The sequence below is a fragment of the Ambystoma mexicanum genome, chromosome 9 (genome assembly GCF_040938575.1).
Source record: "Ambystoma mexicanum isolate Mex_15411 chromosome 9, UKY_AmexF1_1, whole genome shotgun sequence".
NCBI classification, from domain to species: domain Eukaryota; kingdom Metazoa; phylum Chordata; class Amphibia; order Caudata; family Ambystomatidae; genus Ambystoma; species Ambystoma mexicanum.
The window spans coordinates 737,448,966-737,463,519 of NC_090931.1; the positions used below are offsets into that span (position 1 = coordinate 737,448,966).

Here is a 14,554-nt window from a genome sequence, read left to right on the forward strand (position 1 = left end):
AAAGTTCCGGGCTAAAAAGCTCGGAGCGGTGTCACAATCCTCCGGGCAGGAATCCTTATCAAGCAAGCGGATATCAAGCAAACTAATAGAACGGGGGGGAAGAGACGTTCATGCTAGACAACAGACAAGAAGAAGAGGAATGGAAAGAGAAGTCTAGGTAAGATTAGATCAAAGGAACGAACAGACAGAGTATAAGGAAACCAGAACTTTATGAGCAGGCTGAGAAGGATAGCTGCGATAGACATACAAACGGAAGACGCATAGTCAAAGTACTAACTGCGCCGTGCTAGAAAGGATAGCGAAAGATATCACAATACCTTACCTGAAAACCTGGAAGCACCGCGAGTGAAAAGTAGCGGGAAGGCTGTAGTAAATATTAAAGGCAAGGGAAAAGCGGGGTAATGGATATACGCTGAAAGGCTATTCGCTAAGAGAGACTGGCAGCGCACGTAACAATAGACGATACAACGCGCAGAGCGCCGGTCTGGCTTGCAAGTTATAGATACCATCGGCCATGTTAGAAAAAAGACTAGACTGTTAACAAGTAACAGTCGGCCATGTTAGTGGTACCTCTAATGGTGAACGAACCTCCAGGGCTGATGCATGACACAACCACATTTCTTCAAAGCAAATCTTTCTTTCCTGGTATACTCGCCTGCCAGGACTAACTACATTTTCTCCGTTTCCTGGTTTGCTCGCCTGCCAGGAAGAAAACAATTGGTCTCTTTATAGTCTCTTGACTGTTGGCAATATGGATGACAGATTTCCCCAAACTGCTGTCTCAGGAGAGGGGAATTCCCTTTTTGTCCTTTCACTGCTTCTTAATAGCCTTTTGGCTGTTGGCAATGTGGGTTACAGATTTCCCATAGTTGACACTTCATAAAAGGAGAATTGTGCCCTTTCTGCCTTTTTACTCTACTTGTTCGGTATTCGAAATGGTCTGCTGTTAATAAATGTTCTGTTCTATGCACCCTGGGGTCACCTATTCCTTTAGGCCATCTCACTGGCTTATTTTGGTGTCTCTGTGTCACTCCTTGCTACGGCGGTGGGCCCTCTGTGGTACAGTGATACTGTTGACAGCTCACCTGGAATGACTGCCGTCTTCTCTGGAGCTCCACCTGCTCCATTGTGTCTCAACGCCCGCCAACACACATGAATGACTTGCGTCGGGTCGGGAGCACGTCCCCGCACAGCTGGTCCCCTCTCCCCGCTGCTGTCCAGGCCTTTGATTCCTGCTGCACATACTCTGCAAAACCACATGCCTTCTCTTCCCACATCTGTTTCCAGTCAGCGCTCCCTCTCCTGCTTGAACTCCAACCACTTCTCGGCCATCAGTAGCTTCCCTGACTTCAGCGGCCTCTCTCCGGACTGCTTCTGCTACTCCCTCTCTCAGCTGTGGCTCATGTTAAGATTTAAATGTCCGCTCAGGTGCCTTGACTTGAAACAACTAGAACGCACAGTTCTCAGAGTAGCACTTTTGATCTTCATTAACTACCTGTCACTCTTCCTCGTCCCAGTACCCCAGGCATTATGGCTCTTGAAGTCCATAGGGGCTTTGGTTCTTTCATGTCTATTTAGTTCTGGTTGATTTATGAACTGAATATAATCAGAACTTGGAGATGTTATGTTAGCGATGGTTACATTGTTTGGCTCTACTTTACAATGTGCCATCAATGTTTCAGGGAGAATATAGGAATCATGATAATTAAAAGGTGTCACATTTGACTTGTGAATTACTGTTCTGTCTAGAGGACTTTTCACAGACTGTCCTCTTGGTTTTCTCATGGGAGTAACTTGCGCAGTGACAGCATGCCATCAAATATTTGGGAATTATAGAAGTCTCGTCCTCATTAAAAGAGGAATACTGCGTCCCGCCCAAGGGAATCACCACTTCCCCCTGATAGCCACCTCCTCCCATGTGATCCTCCCTCGTGATGTCACCCCAAGAGTTAGGATCAGGTAGCAACTGCCTTTCCCTGGTCTAATGGGAGGAGATTGTAGGTTGGGGTTCAGTGATGACTCTGCAGGATTCCTCACAATTACTAGAATATACTTATTCCCTAGTTAGGACGGCTCTAATGGTCCCACTATATGTACAGCACAAAGGAAATCACCATCAGGTCTGCAGACAAGGGAGGCACCCTTGTCCTCATTAATTAATTTGACTATGATACTGAATTAATGAGATAATTGAGCGACATCAATACCTATGCACAACTGTATAGGGACCCCACCAGCACTATATTGCGGAACTTGGAAGAATTGTTAACAAAAGCAGAGGCTTTAGGATGGATCAATCACAACACGCACAAGTTCTTGACAACCTCACATCTGAGAATTCCTAACTTTTATACTTTACCCAAGATCCATAAAGACCCCATGAGACCGCCAGGTAGACCAATAGTAGCCAGCATGGACAGCGTTCTACAACCACTGGGTAAATATGTAGACTACTTCCTACAACCACTGATCCAAAAAACAAGAACCTATGTGAAAGATACAACCCATTTTTTACAGCATTTGGGAAAACCTGTATACAATCCTTCCTACATCATTTTTACAGTGGACGTAAAGAGTTTGTATGCATCTACACCCCACAACCTTGGTCTAGAGGCTATTAAATGGATACTATTGAAGAAGGGTGACATCAAAGCACAGAAAGAGTTTATTCTGGTTCTGTTACAATTTATAGCTGAGAACTGATATTTTCAATACAAAGACAATTATCTGCAAGTCTCAGGAACATCTATGGGGGCCACCATGTCTGCCACCTACGCCAACTACTTTATGCACAAACACGACACATGCTTCTTGGAACGAACACATCCACCTCTGGATTAGATATATCGATGATATATTTGGAATATGGACCAGCACAGAAGAAGAACTTAACAACTTCTTAATTTACCTGAATCAAATTGACCCCAGGATCCAATTCACCTATGAAATGTCCAAGGTTGAGATACATTGTCTGGATGTTAACATCAGAACTGGTACAAATGGGTACATAACCAATTTATTTCGTAAAGACACAGATGGAAATAATCTTTTACACCGACTGAGTATCCATCAACCCAGCCTTATTAGGAATCTACCATTTAGTCAATTGTTGCGGGTCAAACATATAGTTAGTGATCCAATTAACTTCATATAGGAACAGTCATAAATGGGGCAGAAGTTCATTGCCTATGGGTACAAGACTGCCGAAATAGTAGCAGCCACCTCCAAGATTGATCTGATTGAACGGAACACTCTACTTACACAGCAGACGAAGTCCACAAGTTCACCACAACTGGTATACGTTTCCAAATTCTGGACACAGAGTAACCATATCAAACATATAATCAAAAAGAACTGGAGAACACTCACATGTGATTTCAGAATAGAGCATTTATTCAAGCAATTACCACTATCGGCATATCAAAGGAGCAGGAATTTGAGAGATGAACTGGTCTCCACCAAACCTCTCAGATAAGCGATAAACACGGAACGTATTGGCACATTCCCATGTCTACATTGCTGTAACTGTGGGTTCGTTACTAAAGGTGATATCATTAAACATCCCAGCACGGGTTAGAAAATCAAGCTAAAGAGGTATGCTACTTGCGACACCTCACGCATCATTTACTCCATCAAATGCCAGTGTGGTCTTTACTACATTGGGCAATCAAAACAGCCATCGAAACTTAGATGAAATGAACACAGGTCCTGTATCAGGAACAGAAATCTCAATTCTGCGCTAGCTAGACATTGGCATGAGAAAAGATACAACATATCCCAAATTAGGTTTCTGATTTTTGGAACCGTGACGAAATCTAACCCACATGAGAACATCAACAACAAACTGGACAGAAGAGAGGCCTACTGGATTGACCATCTCGGCACACTTACACCAGACGGGATGAATGAGGACATACATTATCTATGCTACACATGACTATATGTATCCATTGAGTATCGTATATGGACAATCCTGAACATTTTCTCCTTTTAGGGTCTTGAAGTATCTTATATTGTTTTTGTTTGTGTGATTGTGAAACGTTTACCGATTTTTGCTCCTAACACACCAGACGGCATGAATGATGAGATGAACAACCTTTGCTACATACAACTATGTGTAACCATGAAGTGTTGTATCTGGACCATCCTTTACATAGTCTCTCTTTTAGGAGCTAGGATGCATATTATTTTTGTAATTGTGACACGTTTACCCATTGTTGCTCCTTCTCTAGTATTTCTAAATTGTATGGATCTGGTCATGTACAGAGTTTTCCTTTCTCTCTTGCTTATATACTCCCATTTGTGTTAAAAAATGTGATCTTTCCATCAGGTCCATTGGATCTGCAAAGGCAATTGTCTAAACGTGGCATAGTGCTTTGGATTCTAGTATCCACATTGGCACCCGACATTTTTCATTTTTCATTTTACATTTTTCATTTTACATCAGTATGCTTGTTTTAATTGCATATGTTCTGCTTGACGCGTATTACGCAATACGTGTTAGACATGTATTCTCCCCACCAATCTCTTACATTCTCTAGTTTAATGCAGCCTTCCCGCCGCTTGATATCATCCCTTCAGCACCATGCTCACGCATCCCAGCCATTCTGTTTCTCCACAGAAGGTCCGGGACGCGAGGCACCAGTGACGCAGCCACACCCCCGTGCTTGCCACGTCATGACGCCGGCGGTCTCGTTGGTGACAGTTGCACACAAAAGGATGTTGCGCGCTCGCGCGCGCCTTCTCTACTTCAGCACCACACAGAGGAGCAGTAGGTAAGTTCTGTTTGAAACCGCTATGGCGTTATTCTAACGTGTGTAGCTCCTTAAGCCCATATACATATTTTGAATCACCTATTTGGATTCTATTTGCATATCTCGAACATTCCAACCTCTTTGGAGTGTTCCTCGATTATTTTAGGTAACCCTCCATTTCATAACATCGCTAGCGCGATCACTTCCTCATTCTATCTGCCGGTAGCCATTATAATTTTGCACATTGTATTTACAGATTTTGACCCACAGGTCAACACACTAAGGTACTTTTTTCGATTTTTTGACTATACGGCTTCATGTGACTTCACATTTCAACTAAATGAGCTTTCTAGGTAGATTCTAATTGCATTGACGGGAATTATTTGTGTCTTTTCTCTTTGTGCATGTTAACATCCCCATTCAATGTGTTATGTATGGATTCATTTACCGGATATATTTGACTGTTTCGTTACAATGTCCTTTCATATTTGAATTTGTACACAACGCGCTTAATGTTGGTATCTACCAGGGCTCAGCCGTGATGAAGGAGTTTACCTCTGAAATGCATTGGCATATGAGCTCGAATAGAGGAGGTTGATGACTGCCTCCGCTGTTCTGTCATTAAAAACTAATTTTCCTTAATGGAAGACGCTTTTGGAACTTTTTTCACAACTTCTTTATCGAAAGATTTATTTTTCAGATTTCAGAAAGTGTGTAAAACTTGTAGCAACTTATTCTCAATTACTGAGCAGCTCCTCTTGGAGAGCAGAATGCAAGCGTCTGGACAACTGTGCGGTTCCCACCCAGTTTTTTCTTTCACTGTTGATTCTGATCCTGGTTTCCTAGGATCCTTTTCACCAGACAGCTCCTCGAAAAATGTTTTTGAAAAGCAGTAACGCATATTACTTACACAGACGTAAGTTGAATTTATTGAACCAGTGGTGTTCACCTTTTTCTTTCCATTTACTTGACCCACTATATCCATCCCAATTCTAGAGAATGGTACCTCTATTATAGGGAGCGGTTGTAGTGGTGTGGGTGGAGGGGAGAGTGGAGCTGTTTTCTGGCACAGCAGACACGTAGCTATGAAGTTTCTAACGTCAGCATCAACCTCCAGCCAAAACAACCTGTTGGTAGAGGGGGGCGTGGCTAGGAGTGCCATCATTTTGGATGGTTCCCTGAGTGCCTCCGATGTCTGAGGGCAGAGAACGACATCTGAGCCTCTCTCTCGCCTGCTCCTGCCTTGTGCACTGGGTGTATTTGGCCGGCTGAACATCTGGAGAGTTATCCTGTAGCTTTTTGAAGATTTAAGGCTGTAGGATACCATAGATCTGCAGCCCGGCAACAAATGAGTGCCAGACCCCAAAATGACGCAGCTTGTGCGGACCGCATGGACCATACTGCAGTATGACCAGGCGCAGTCTGCGTCAGAAGGTAAGCAGCACCCCCCTGCTAGTGCCCTCCGTGGTGTAGCCAACGAAGACAGAGCTTTGCCAATCCCAGGCTCTGTATCATTTGATGGCAGCGGGGCGAGAGCCCCGGATAGGCAGCTGCATCGTGTGAGTCAATACCTACTGGCGGAAGGAGTTCGGAGGTGCTGAGCCCGAAGTGATCTGGTCCCAAGCCTGAGGTGGGCCCAGTGGGTTGCTTGGTTGTGCGGCCCCAGGACCCCTGTGGAGCGCTTGAGGTGGGGGAAAGGCGACTGGTGCTGGAGCGAGGCGCTGGGCTGTCTCGTGGCATTCACAGTGCTGGGGCATTGATGCTGGGCCCTCTTACTGCAGCCCTGGTCTTTGAAGCCCATAGAGCTTCTCCATTTACGGATCTGGGGATTGAATAGCTGCTGGTGGGAGGCTCCTTTCCTCTGCACGCTCTGGAGGACTTGCGGCTTGCCGCAAAAGGAAGATCAGCACATTGGACCAGCCTGAGAAGCAGAGAGACTACCCTGAAGTGGGGGCGGAGGTGTGGGGGTGTGGGGTGATGCCTTTTAGGGGTGGTTCTCTGTTGGTGATGGAAGGGGATCTGTGGTGGCATAGTCCCTGGTGACATTTGGGACCCTGCAGTGCCTGGGCTCTCAAGCTGACAACATGGCCAGGGCCCCCAAAATGGGCAAGCAGAGAGACATCTCCATGATGCTACAGCCAGCCGACAAGCCCACGCATGTTCAGACAATGACAGCCCAGATCCACGCAGCAGACCCACTTCCCCTCATACTCTCTAGAATGTCCAGTAAGATGGGCTTGCAGGAGCTACTTGTAGAAATCCAAAATGAGATCCATAAAATCATGACGCTCGACAAGAGGGTATCTGAGGCGAAGAACAGGGTATCTAAGGTGGAAGACACTTTATGCGAACAGTCATACGAAAGGGGCTCCTGGACCAAGAAAAAAGAGGCCCTGGAAACACGTTGCAAGGCCTTGGACGACAAGCAGGAGGACTCGGAATATCGTTCCTGCAGGAACAACATCCGCCTTTGCAGCATTCTGCTGTCGTACAGAACGCCGACTGTTCTTTCTTCGTCTCTGACCTCTTTTGCTCCATTATGGATCAACCAGCAGAATCTTTGATTGAACTGGACAGGACATACCGAGTGAGGCAGCGAAGTTCGGGTCCCCCGGATGAAGCTCCAGATGTATTAACTCGAGTGCACTTCTTGAACCTGAAGGAAAATATCCTGGGAGCCGCCAGGATATCACTGTCGACCACCTTTTGCAAAATATCCATCTCGCAATACCAACTAACTTACAAAATGTTATTGCGGAGAGGGGTGGGTATGTGCTCACCTTGAACATGTCAGACGAGGGTGATGGCTCTCGGAATTCCCCAGCTAACTTGATCCTAGATTTTGTCTGTAGGTGATGTGATAAATAATGGGAAAGATTGCATACAATTGGGGACGTGGAACATTCTGAGCCTGAACGTTCCCGGGAAAATGAAATTCTTCTCGGGATGTTGGGGGGAAATGTCTCTCACCATATCTTTCCTACAGGAGACTCATATGCTGTGTCAGCATGAGAAGAGATTGAGTTCTCGGGCTTATCCAAAACACTTCTTTGCGTCTGGAGCGGGGGAAAAACAGGGGGTGGCAATTCTGGTGGGTGCAGGTGTGCCGATAACCAAGATCTCAGTCTTGCAACATCCACAAAGACGTTTTATTTGTGTTAAGGGCCTGTTATGGGGACATCGATTTACCCTAGTCTCTGTATTCCCCTAATGAGGGGCAGTTTCTGGACATCTTTGCATCTAAAGTCATAGCCTTTGCGGAGGGCTACATACTGATTGGGGGCGACTTTAACCTAGTATCTGATCTGCTGCTTGATAAAACACTACCGGCCTCCATCTTGATTATAAACATACAATTTCTTTCTGCAAGCTGCTGAGAGGTGTGGGGCTAGTAGAGGCTTGGAGATTATTTCACGGAGTATGAAAAGTCTTCTCCTTCGATGTGCATGTTCACAAGGGTTTTGCAAAACTGCTTCCCAGTTAACTATACCCATGTGTCCCTTACATTAGCGATTTAAGGTAGGCTCGCACCTGTTAAGCGTCCTTGGCAATTATATGACCCAGTACTAAGGGATCGGGTGCTAAGTAAGGAAATAGGTGAAGTCATCATGAAGTACCATCGGGAAAATTGCAGTCTGGGCCGCCCAGCTTGTACGGTGTGCGACGCAATGAAAGCAGTGGTTTGCGGGCAACTGATCAGTAGAACAGCAGCTTACACTAGGGAACACAATCTGATTTGATTGCGTCTGAAAGGGGAGGTTGAGGCAGCTAAGCAGGAACATAAAAGGAGGGGTTTGCCGGCTTCACTTGGCGGTAGTGCGCAAAAGGTTGGAGGAGCATCTGGCGGATAGATCAGCACAAGCGCTCCTGAAAACCAAGCAATACTACTATACTAACTCCAATAAGACTAATTGTGTGCTGGTATCTAAACTAAACCGAATGAAAAAGCGCAAAACCATAAGGCTCTGCACGATGAAAGGGGTATATTGTGCCTCTCTGAGGCTGATAAGATGAGAATACTGCAAGATCACTTTACTGTAGTGTTCTCAGGGGACACTTCCTCAGAATGCCTGCAAAGTGCATATTTATGGAAAGCTAACATGCCGCGACTATCACAACAATTGAGAGACTCAATAGATGGTCCCATAGTCTCCGATGAGGTTGGCTCGGCAATCAAAATGCTGAAGAATGAAGTTTCTGGCCCCGGCTACTTCTCAGCTCCCTTTTTAAAGAAGTTCAGCTCACTGCTGGTTCCTCACTTGACAACTCTGTTCAATTAATTCCTTGAGTCTGGAAGAACCATTCCTACAGTGGGGACCTCAACTACTGTTTTAATCCCCAAGCCGGGGAAAGATCCGGCATACTGTGACTCCTCCCGCCCAATTACACTAATAACGATTCTAAGCTGCTCTCCAAGATTCTTGCATGCCGTAGGATGGAGGTTATCCCAGATATTGTGGCTAAGGACCAAATGGGATTCATAACTAGACGCAACACCCACGATAATGTGCGATGGGTCCTGAACTTGATCGAAATAGGGCACAAATTGGGGAGGACATGGGTGTGATGGCCCTTGACGCCCAAAAGGAATTCAACAGGATGGACTGGAATTATGCTAGTCTCCCCCTGGGAGCATTTTGTCTTGGTCCCAATTTCACCAAATTTGCACTGGACAATGACCAAAAGTAATCGACCTCTATAAGGGTTAAGCGTAGACACTCACCCTTCATGGCTATCATCAGAGAAACCAGGCAGGGGTTCCCTCTGTCCCCACTGGTGTTTGCACTATCCATAGAGCCGTTGGCCTCCCAGGTCCGGCAAAACGCAGCAATAACCGGGGTGAAGGTGCAGAGCCATGAGCTTAAATTGTCTTTATGCACAGACAACATTCTCCTCACATTGCTGGATCCCTGGATCTCCCTGAAGACCATGTTGGGGGAGCTGGACGTGTTCAGGAAGATCTCCAGCTTTAAAATCAACTATGGCAAATCAAGTGGGCTGGATGTTACACTGCATCCAGCGGACCGAGACCAACCGGAACTGCTGTCACTGTTAAGGTGGACCCGGATGGCCATACCCTACCTTGGTGTCCGAATTGCCCGGAAGAACTCAGAGGTTTACTGGCAGAATGTTCCACCCTTGTTCAGGGAACTTAGAGAGGATTTAACCAGATGAGGCAGGAGATTTCTTGGTTTAGAAGTATCTCTGCGATCTATATGAATCTGGTCCCCAGGCTGCTCTATCACTGTTCGGTGCTGCCAGTCAAGATCCCAGATGCAGAATTGTGCAAAATACAGGATCAGATCTTGAAATGTATCTGGAGGACTAAGCACGCAAAGATCTCTAAGAGGGTACTGCTTAGGCCCATGAGACTGGGGGTTGGGCGTCCCAGACATATTCCAGTACAACGTGGCGCAGGTCTCCCATGCTTTCACCTGAGGGAGGGAGGATTCAACCCCAGGTGGAAGGAGGTAGAACAGGAGCTCTATGCGGTGCCTTTGTCCCAGCACCCTTACCGAGATTTGTGTGGCCCAGAAGTGGGTGGGGGATTAACATTAGTAACCTCTACCAGAAACACCCTCCAATATTTGAAAAGGGCATTCTGTAGGTGGCCACAGCTGTGGGAATAGGCCCCCTTAGGGCCGGGAGGTTAGCTCAGGGGCAACACGCTCGCCTTGGAAGCAAGACGATGCAGAGCAACACAGGTTCGATCCCCAGGTCTGCACTTTGAAATCTCTGGGTATTACATGTGTTATAAATAACCAATTACAATTACAACTATCCATATTTGGGCAATCCAGCTTTTCAGCAGGGATGCAAAGAGGGGCGGAGGTTATGCTTGGATTAATGGGGGACTGAAAACTCTTCAGCAGCTCTACTAAGATGGGAACCCGCTGACATTTGTCAAATGTAGGGAGTAGTTTTCCCTCGCTGAGTCTGAACGATTCCGCTACGCTCAGCTGTGCCATTGGGCTACGCATACTACTAATAGGAAAGGGGCTAATCGTTCCCTGAATCCGCTGAAAATCGCCCTGCAGGCCGGAACCTCTACTGCTAGAATATCAGAGGTGTACAGATTGTTGGATGTGGGAGAACCAGTTTACCATGCAGTGAAAAAAAACTAAGCACCTTAATGGGGGTACTGATAAAAAATATATATGGTTGGACACTCCTACCGCCAATGTCTCTACACCCTGTCTCGTAGGGCCACAGACTAAATAAAGAATTGAATACATACCAAATATGATAAAATCATACAAACTCTATTCTCATTGATTCAATCTAGTATTTATAAACATCTCATATGCTACACAACTACAAAAATATTTTTTGGGGGTTAGTAAGTGAGGTAGGAAAAGTACTCGCTCTCAGTTTTACAATTTCAAATCGTGTGACTTAACTTTATGTACATTGTAAAGGTATGCAGTTTTTTTACAGAGAAATGTTTACAGTCTCGGAACAAATGTTGACAAATACTTGTGTCCTACTTGTTCATCATTTCCAATTGTTTTACTTTATACACAATCAAATCCTTTTCACTGACCTTGTGATGCTTGTGCATGTACCTGCACACTATCAATGGCAGCAAATGTCAGCTCATACAATTTTTTTCAACAAAAAACATTGACACATCTGTGTTTCGGCCCACAAGTATTAAAGGTCTCTCGTTGTTATCAAGAGACAGAGCCTCTCAGGACTTTCCAAACTACTGAAACCACTTCTTTCATCAGCTGTGTGTTTCAAAATATACAAGGTCTCTCTCACTTCAAGATTTGAAATGCTGCAGCCTTTAAATGGCGCCACTGATGGAATTAATCCAGTTAAATTCGATTGAAATTCAGACTGTTTTCTTCCACAGTTGCAAACTTCAGAGGTGTTCATCAAAGGGCAAACAACTCTCATTGGGAACGTTTTGACGTGGCATGCATGACAAAAGAGGTCGTGGTGGTTGCAGGATGAACACCTATTGGGATTCGAGGAGGGGAGGGGGTGAATCGAGATGTAAACCACACTGTCATATGTGTAATATAATGCAAATGTACCTTTGCCTTTCTCTGCAGTTTTTTAAATAAAAGTTTATTTTTTAAACCTGTTGATTATCTGCCCTGTGTTTTTGCCGCTCCCAAGTGTTTCGAAAAGTGGGCATGAGCTGTTTCTAGGACAACCCTCTTTAGAATACTGGGAAATACAATCTGGGTTCTGGTTATCCCTTCTGCTGTATGATCTCCCTTATACAGAAGGTCTTGTTTTAGAAAGAAAATGGCCCGTCCTTAGACCTTCCTTCCTCTTCAGGCACTACTTTTAGGAAGGCTCCTGACCAAATAGGATCATTTTGCTGAGAGAAAGCTAGGTCAGAAATTAACTCTGTCTCTTCCCCAGTAGTTCTCGGGATTACTGGGGTTACAATAGAAGGGGGTTCTTAATCAGCTTCTTCAAAACTCTTAGTTCCTCTGTCTTTGAGTTCTTGTTCTTGAACCTCTACGGGTTTAGGAAAGAGAGCTGCTTCTAAGATTCCCTGGGCGATTTTCTCCCCAGTTTTCACATGGTATGTGTGCTTCCCAATATTCTGCATTAATATCTTTGTCGCCCCTGTAGTCTTGGTCTGTTACTCTAGTCATCACGTCCAAGGCGTATTTCTAGGCTAGACCAGATCTGGACACTTAAGTCGATGGAAGTACCCTCAGGAGGTGGCAGAATTAGTTGTGGGGATCAACTGGCATTCTCCTACTTCTATAGAGATATCCGGACTATTGTGTAAGACAAAACCTATAGACTCACTAGTAGCTACAGTGGAACCAGTTTGGACTATTTCAAGGTTCCCCAATTTATCAGTTGAGTCAGATTTCACGCTGACACCATATGTAAGGGTGTTGAAGAAGGAAACTGACACATAGGTGGTATGGTGGTGGTTAAAGGCATATATGTGTGCATAGAAAGGCCCTCACTATCCCTATCTTCTAAGAGGGGTTTCTCTGCCTCAAAACTAATACTAAAGGGTCCGTCAGAATGTCCAGCAAAACAAAACTCCACCATCCTGTGTCACAACCTACTACTATCCCTCACACTACAACTAAAGGATAATCTAACAAAGTTCCTTCTGAAGGAGAATGTATCCCTTCTTCTGATGCTCGGATAGTGTTGAAAAGAGTGTTCTCTTGCAGCAAAAATGCCAGGGGGAAAGACTCCCTTCCCCTGGCTTGCAGGTTTCACACAGCCTTTATACAATTCCATGCCCAGGAGAATGGCTCCCGTCTCCTGGTGTAGATCTATACAGTTTCCAGTAGAACCAGGGGGATGCCTCCCTTCCCCTGGCGCCTCCAGTACAACTCTCAGTTCGGGACCAGGAGAATTACTCCCTTCTCTTGGTATTGTTTGGCGCAGTTTACAACAAGGCCAGGGTGTGAAGCATTCCCTTCCCCTGGCATCTTTAGCACAACCCCCAGTTTGGGACCAGCTGAATGACACCCTTCTCCTGGTATTGCTTTGCACAGTTCACAACAAAGCCATGGAGGAGAATGGCTCACTTCCCCTGGCATCTTTAGAGTATGTTCCAAGAGCTTTTAGACCCTTTTCCAGGAGAATGCCTCCCTTCTCTTGGTGTCTATAAGATTCTTACAATCTTCAGCTTGATGTACACATTGCCACTCTGTGTTGGTATTAGAAAAGCTCCAAATCTTTTTTTGTTGGTCACTGAGCTTAGTGTGGCCACTGCAACAAGGAAGTTCTCCTTGCTTGCTCAGTTCCCTTTTGATGGGGTCCGAGACCCTTCTCTGGTGGTCAGTGGACTTATTAGCACCACTGTGATGAATGAGGCAGCTCTACTCGGATGCTTGGTTTTCAAGAGTTGGGGTCTCTGACTCTTCCCAGGTGCTCAGTGGGCTTATTGTTGCCACCACAATGAGGAAGCTCTCCTCAGATGCTGGGTTTCTACTGGTTAAGGTCTCAGACCTGTCTCTGGTGGTCAATTGGCTTATGGTCACCATCAGCGCGTCACGGGCGTCCTCCGCTCTTCTCTGACTCTGGTCTGCCCACAGCGTTTGAAACTCCCGCTGGTTTCCACACCTGTTGCCTCTCCCAGCTGAATTTTGACAGGTTTGTTAGTCCACCGTCTATACTGTACACTGTTGCCAATACCGCACTAGCATATTGTAAAAGTCCTTTGTTCTTGTTGATAACTCAATCCTCATGCCTCCTCAGGGCCACCTCATATTAGTACTAGCACAGTTAAATACCTTTATGTCTCCTGTGCTCTTCTTCAACCTAGTAATTTTGTCTTTGTCTTTATCCCCTGTGTTACAACAATACATAGATTTACGTTCAATAAAATGGTTCTGAACAGTGGGAAGGACTAGGGAATGTTGGGGATTGACAATACACAATGGGCTGTACCCCAGGTGATTGTCCTTGTCACTAGAGGTGGAGTCCCCCCCCATGAGGTGCTTCCACATTAAATCACCCCTAGGGGCACTATTGCGAAGTGGTCTTACCTCCCTAGCCTCATGGGAAAGAGTTCCCCTTTGGGGAGAAGTGACAACACCTTGTGACAGTGCCCAAATATTTGCTTAATTTATATGGAGTGTTTCTAATAGGAACACTATTGTCTGATAGGCACATGTGTGCCAATCTGCTGCAGAGTTTTAGCTTATATATTTTGAAAAACACACTGTGTACAGTTTTGCTGTTTTTTGCCCCAAATATTTCTTGGGTTCAGAAAACTATAAACTTTGCGTGACGAAGTTAGGTTCCTCATTCCATCCCAGCACATAGAAGGGTTTCAGCAACCCGGGTAAACCTGTCTA

At 45.4% G+C, this 14,554-nt stretch overlaps 1 protein-coding gene across 2 annotated transcripts in view; it reads left to right on the plus strand.

Moving 5' to 3' along the window:
* ANKAR (ankyrin and armadillo repeat containing) overlaps window positions 1–14,554 on the plus strand; it is a 1,891,262-nt gene that overhangs the window by 1,281,144 nt on the left and 595,564 nt on the right. The window lies entirely within an intron of this gene.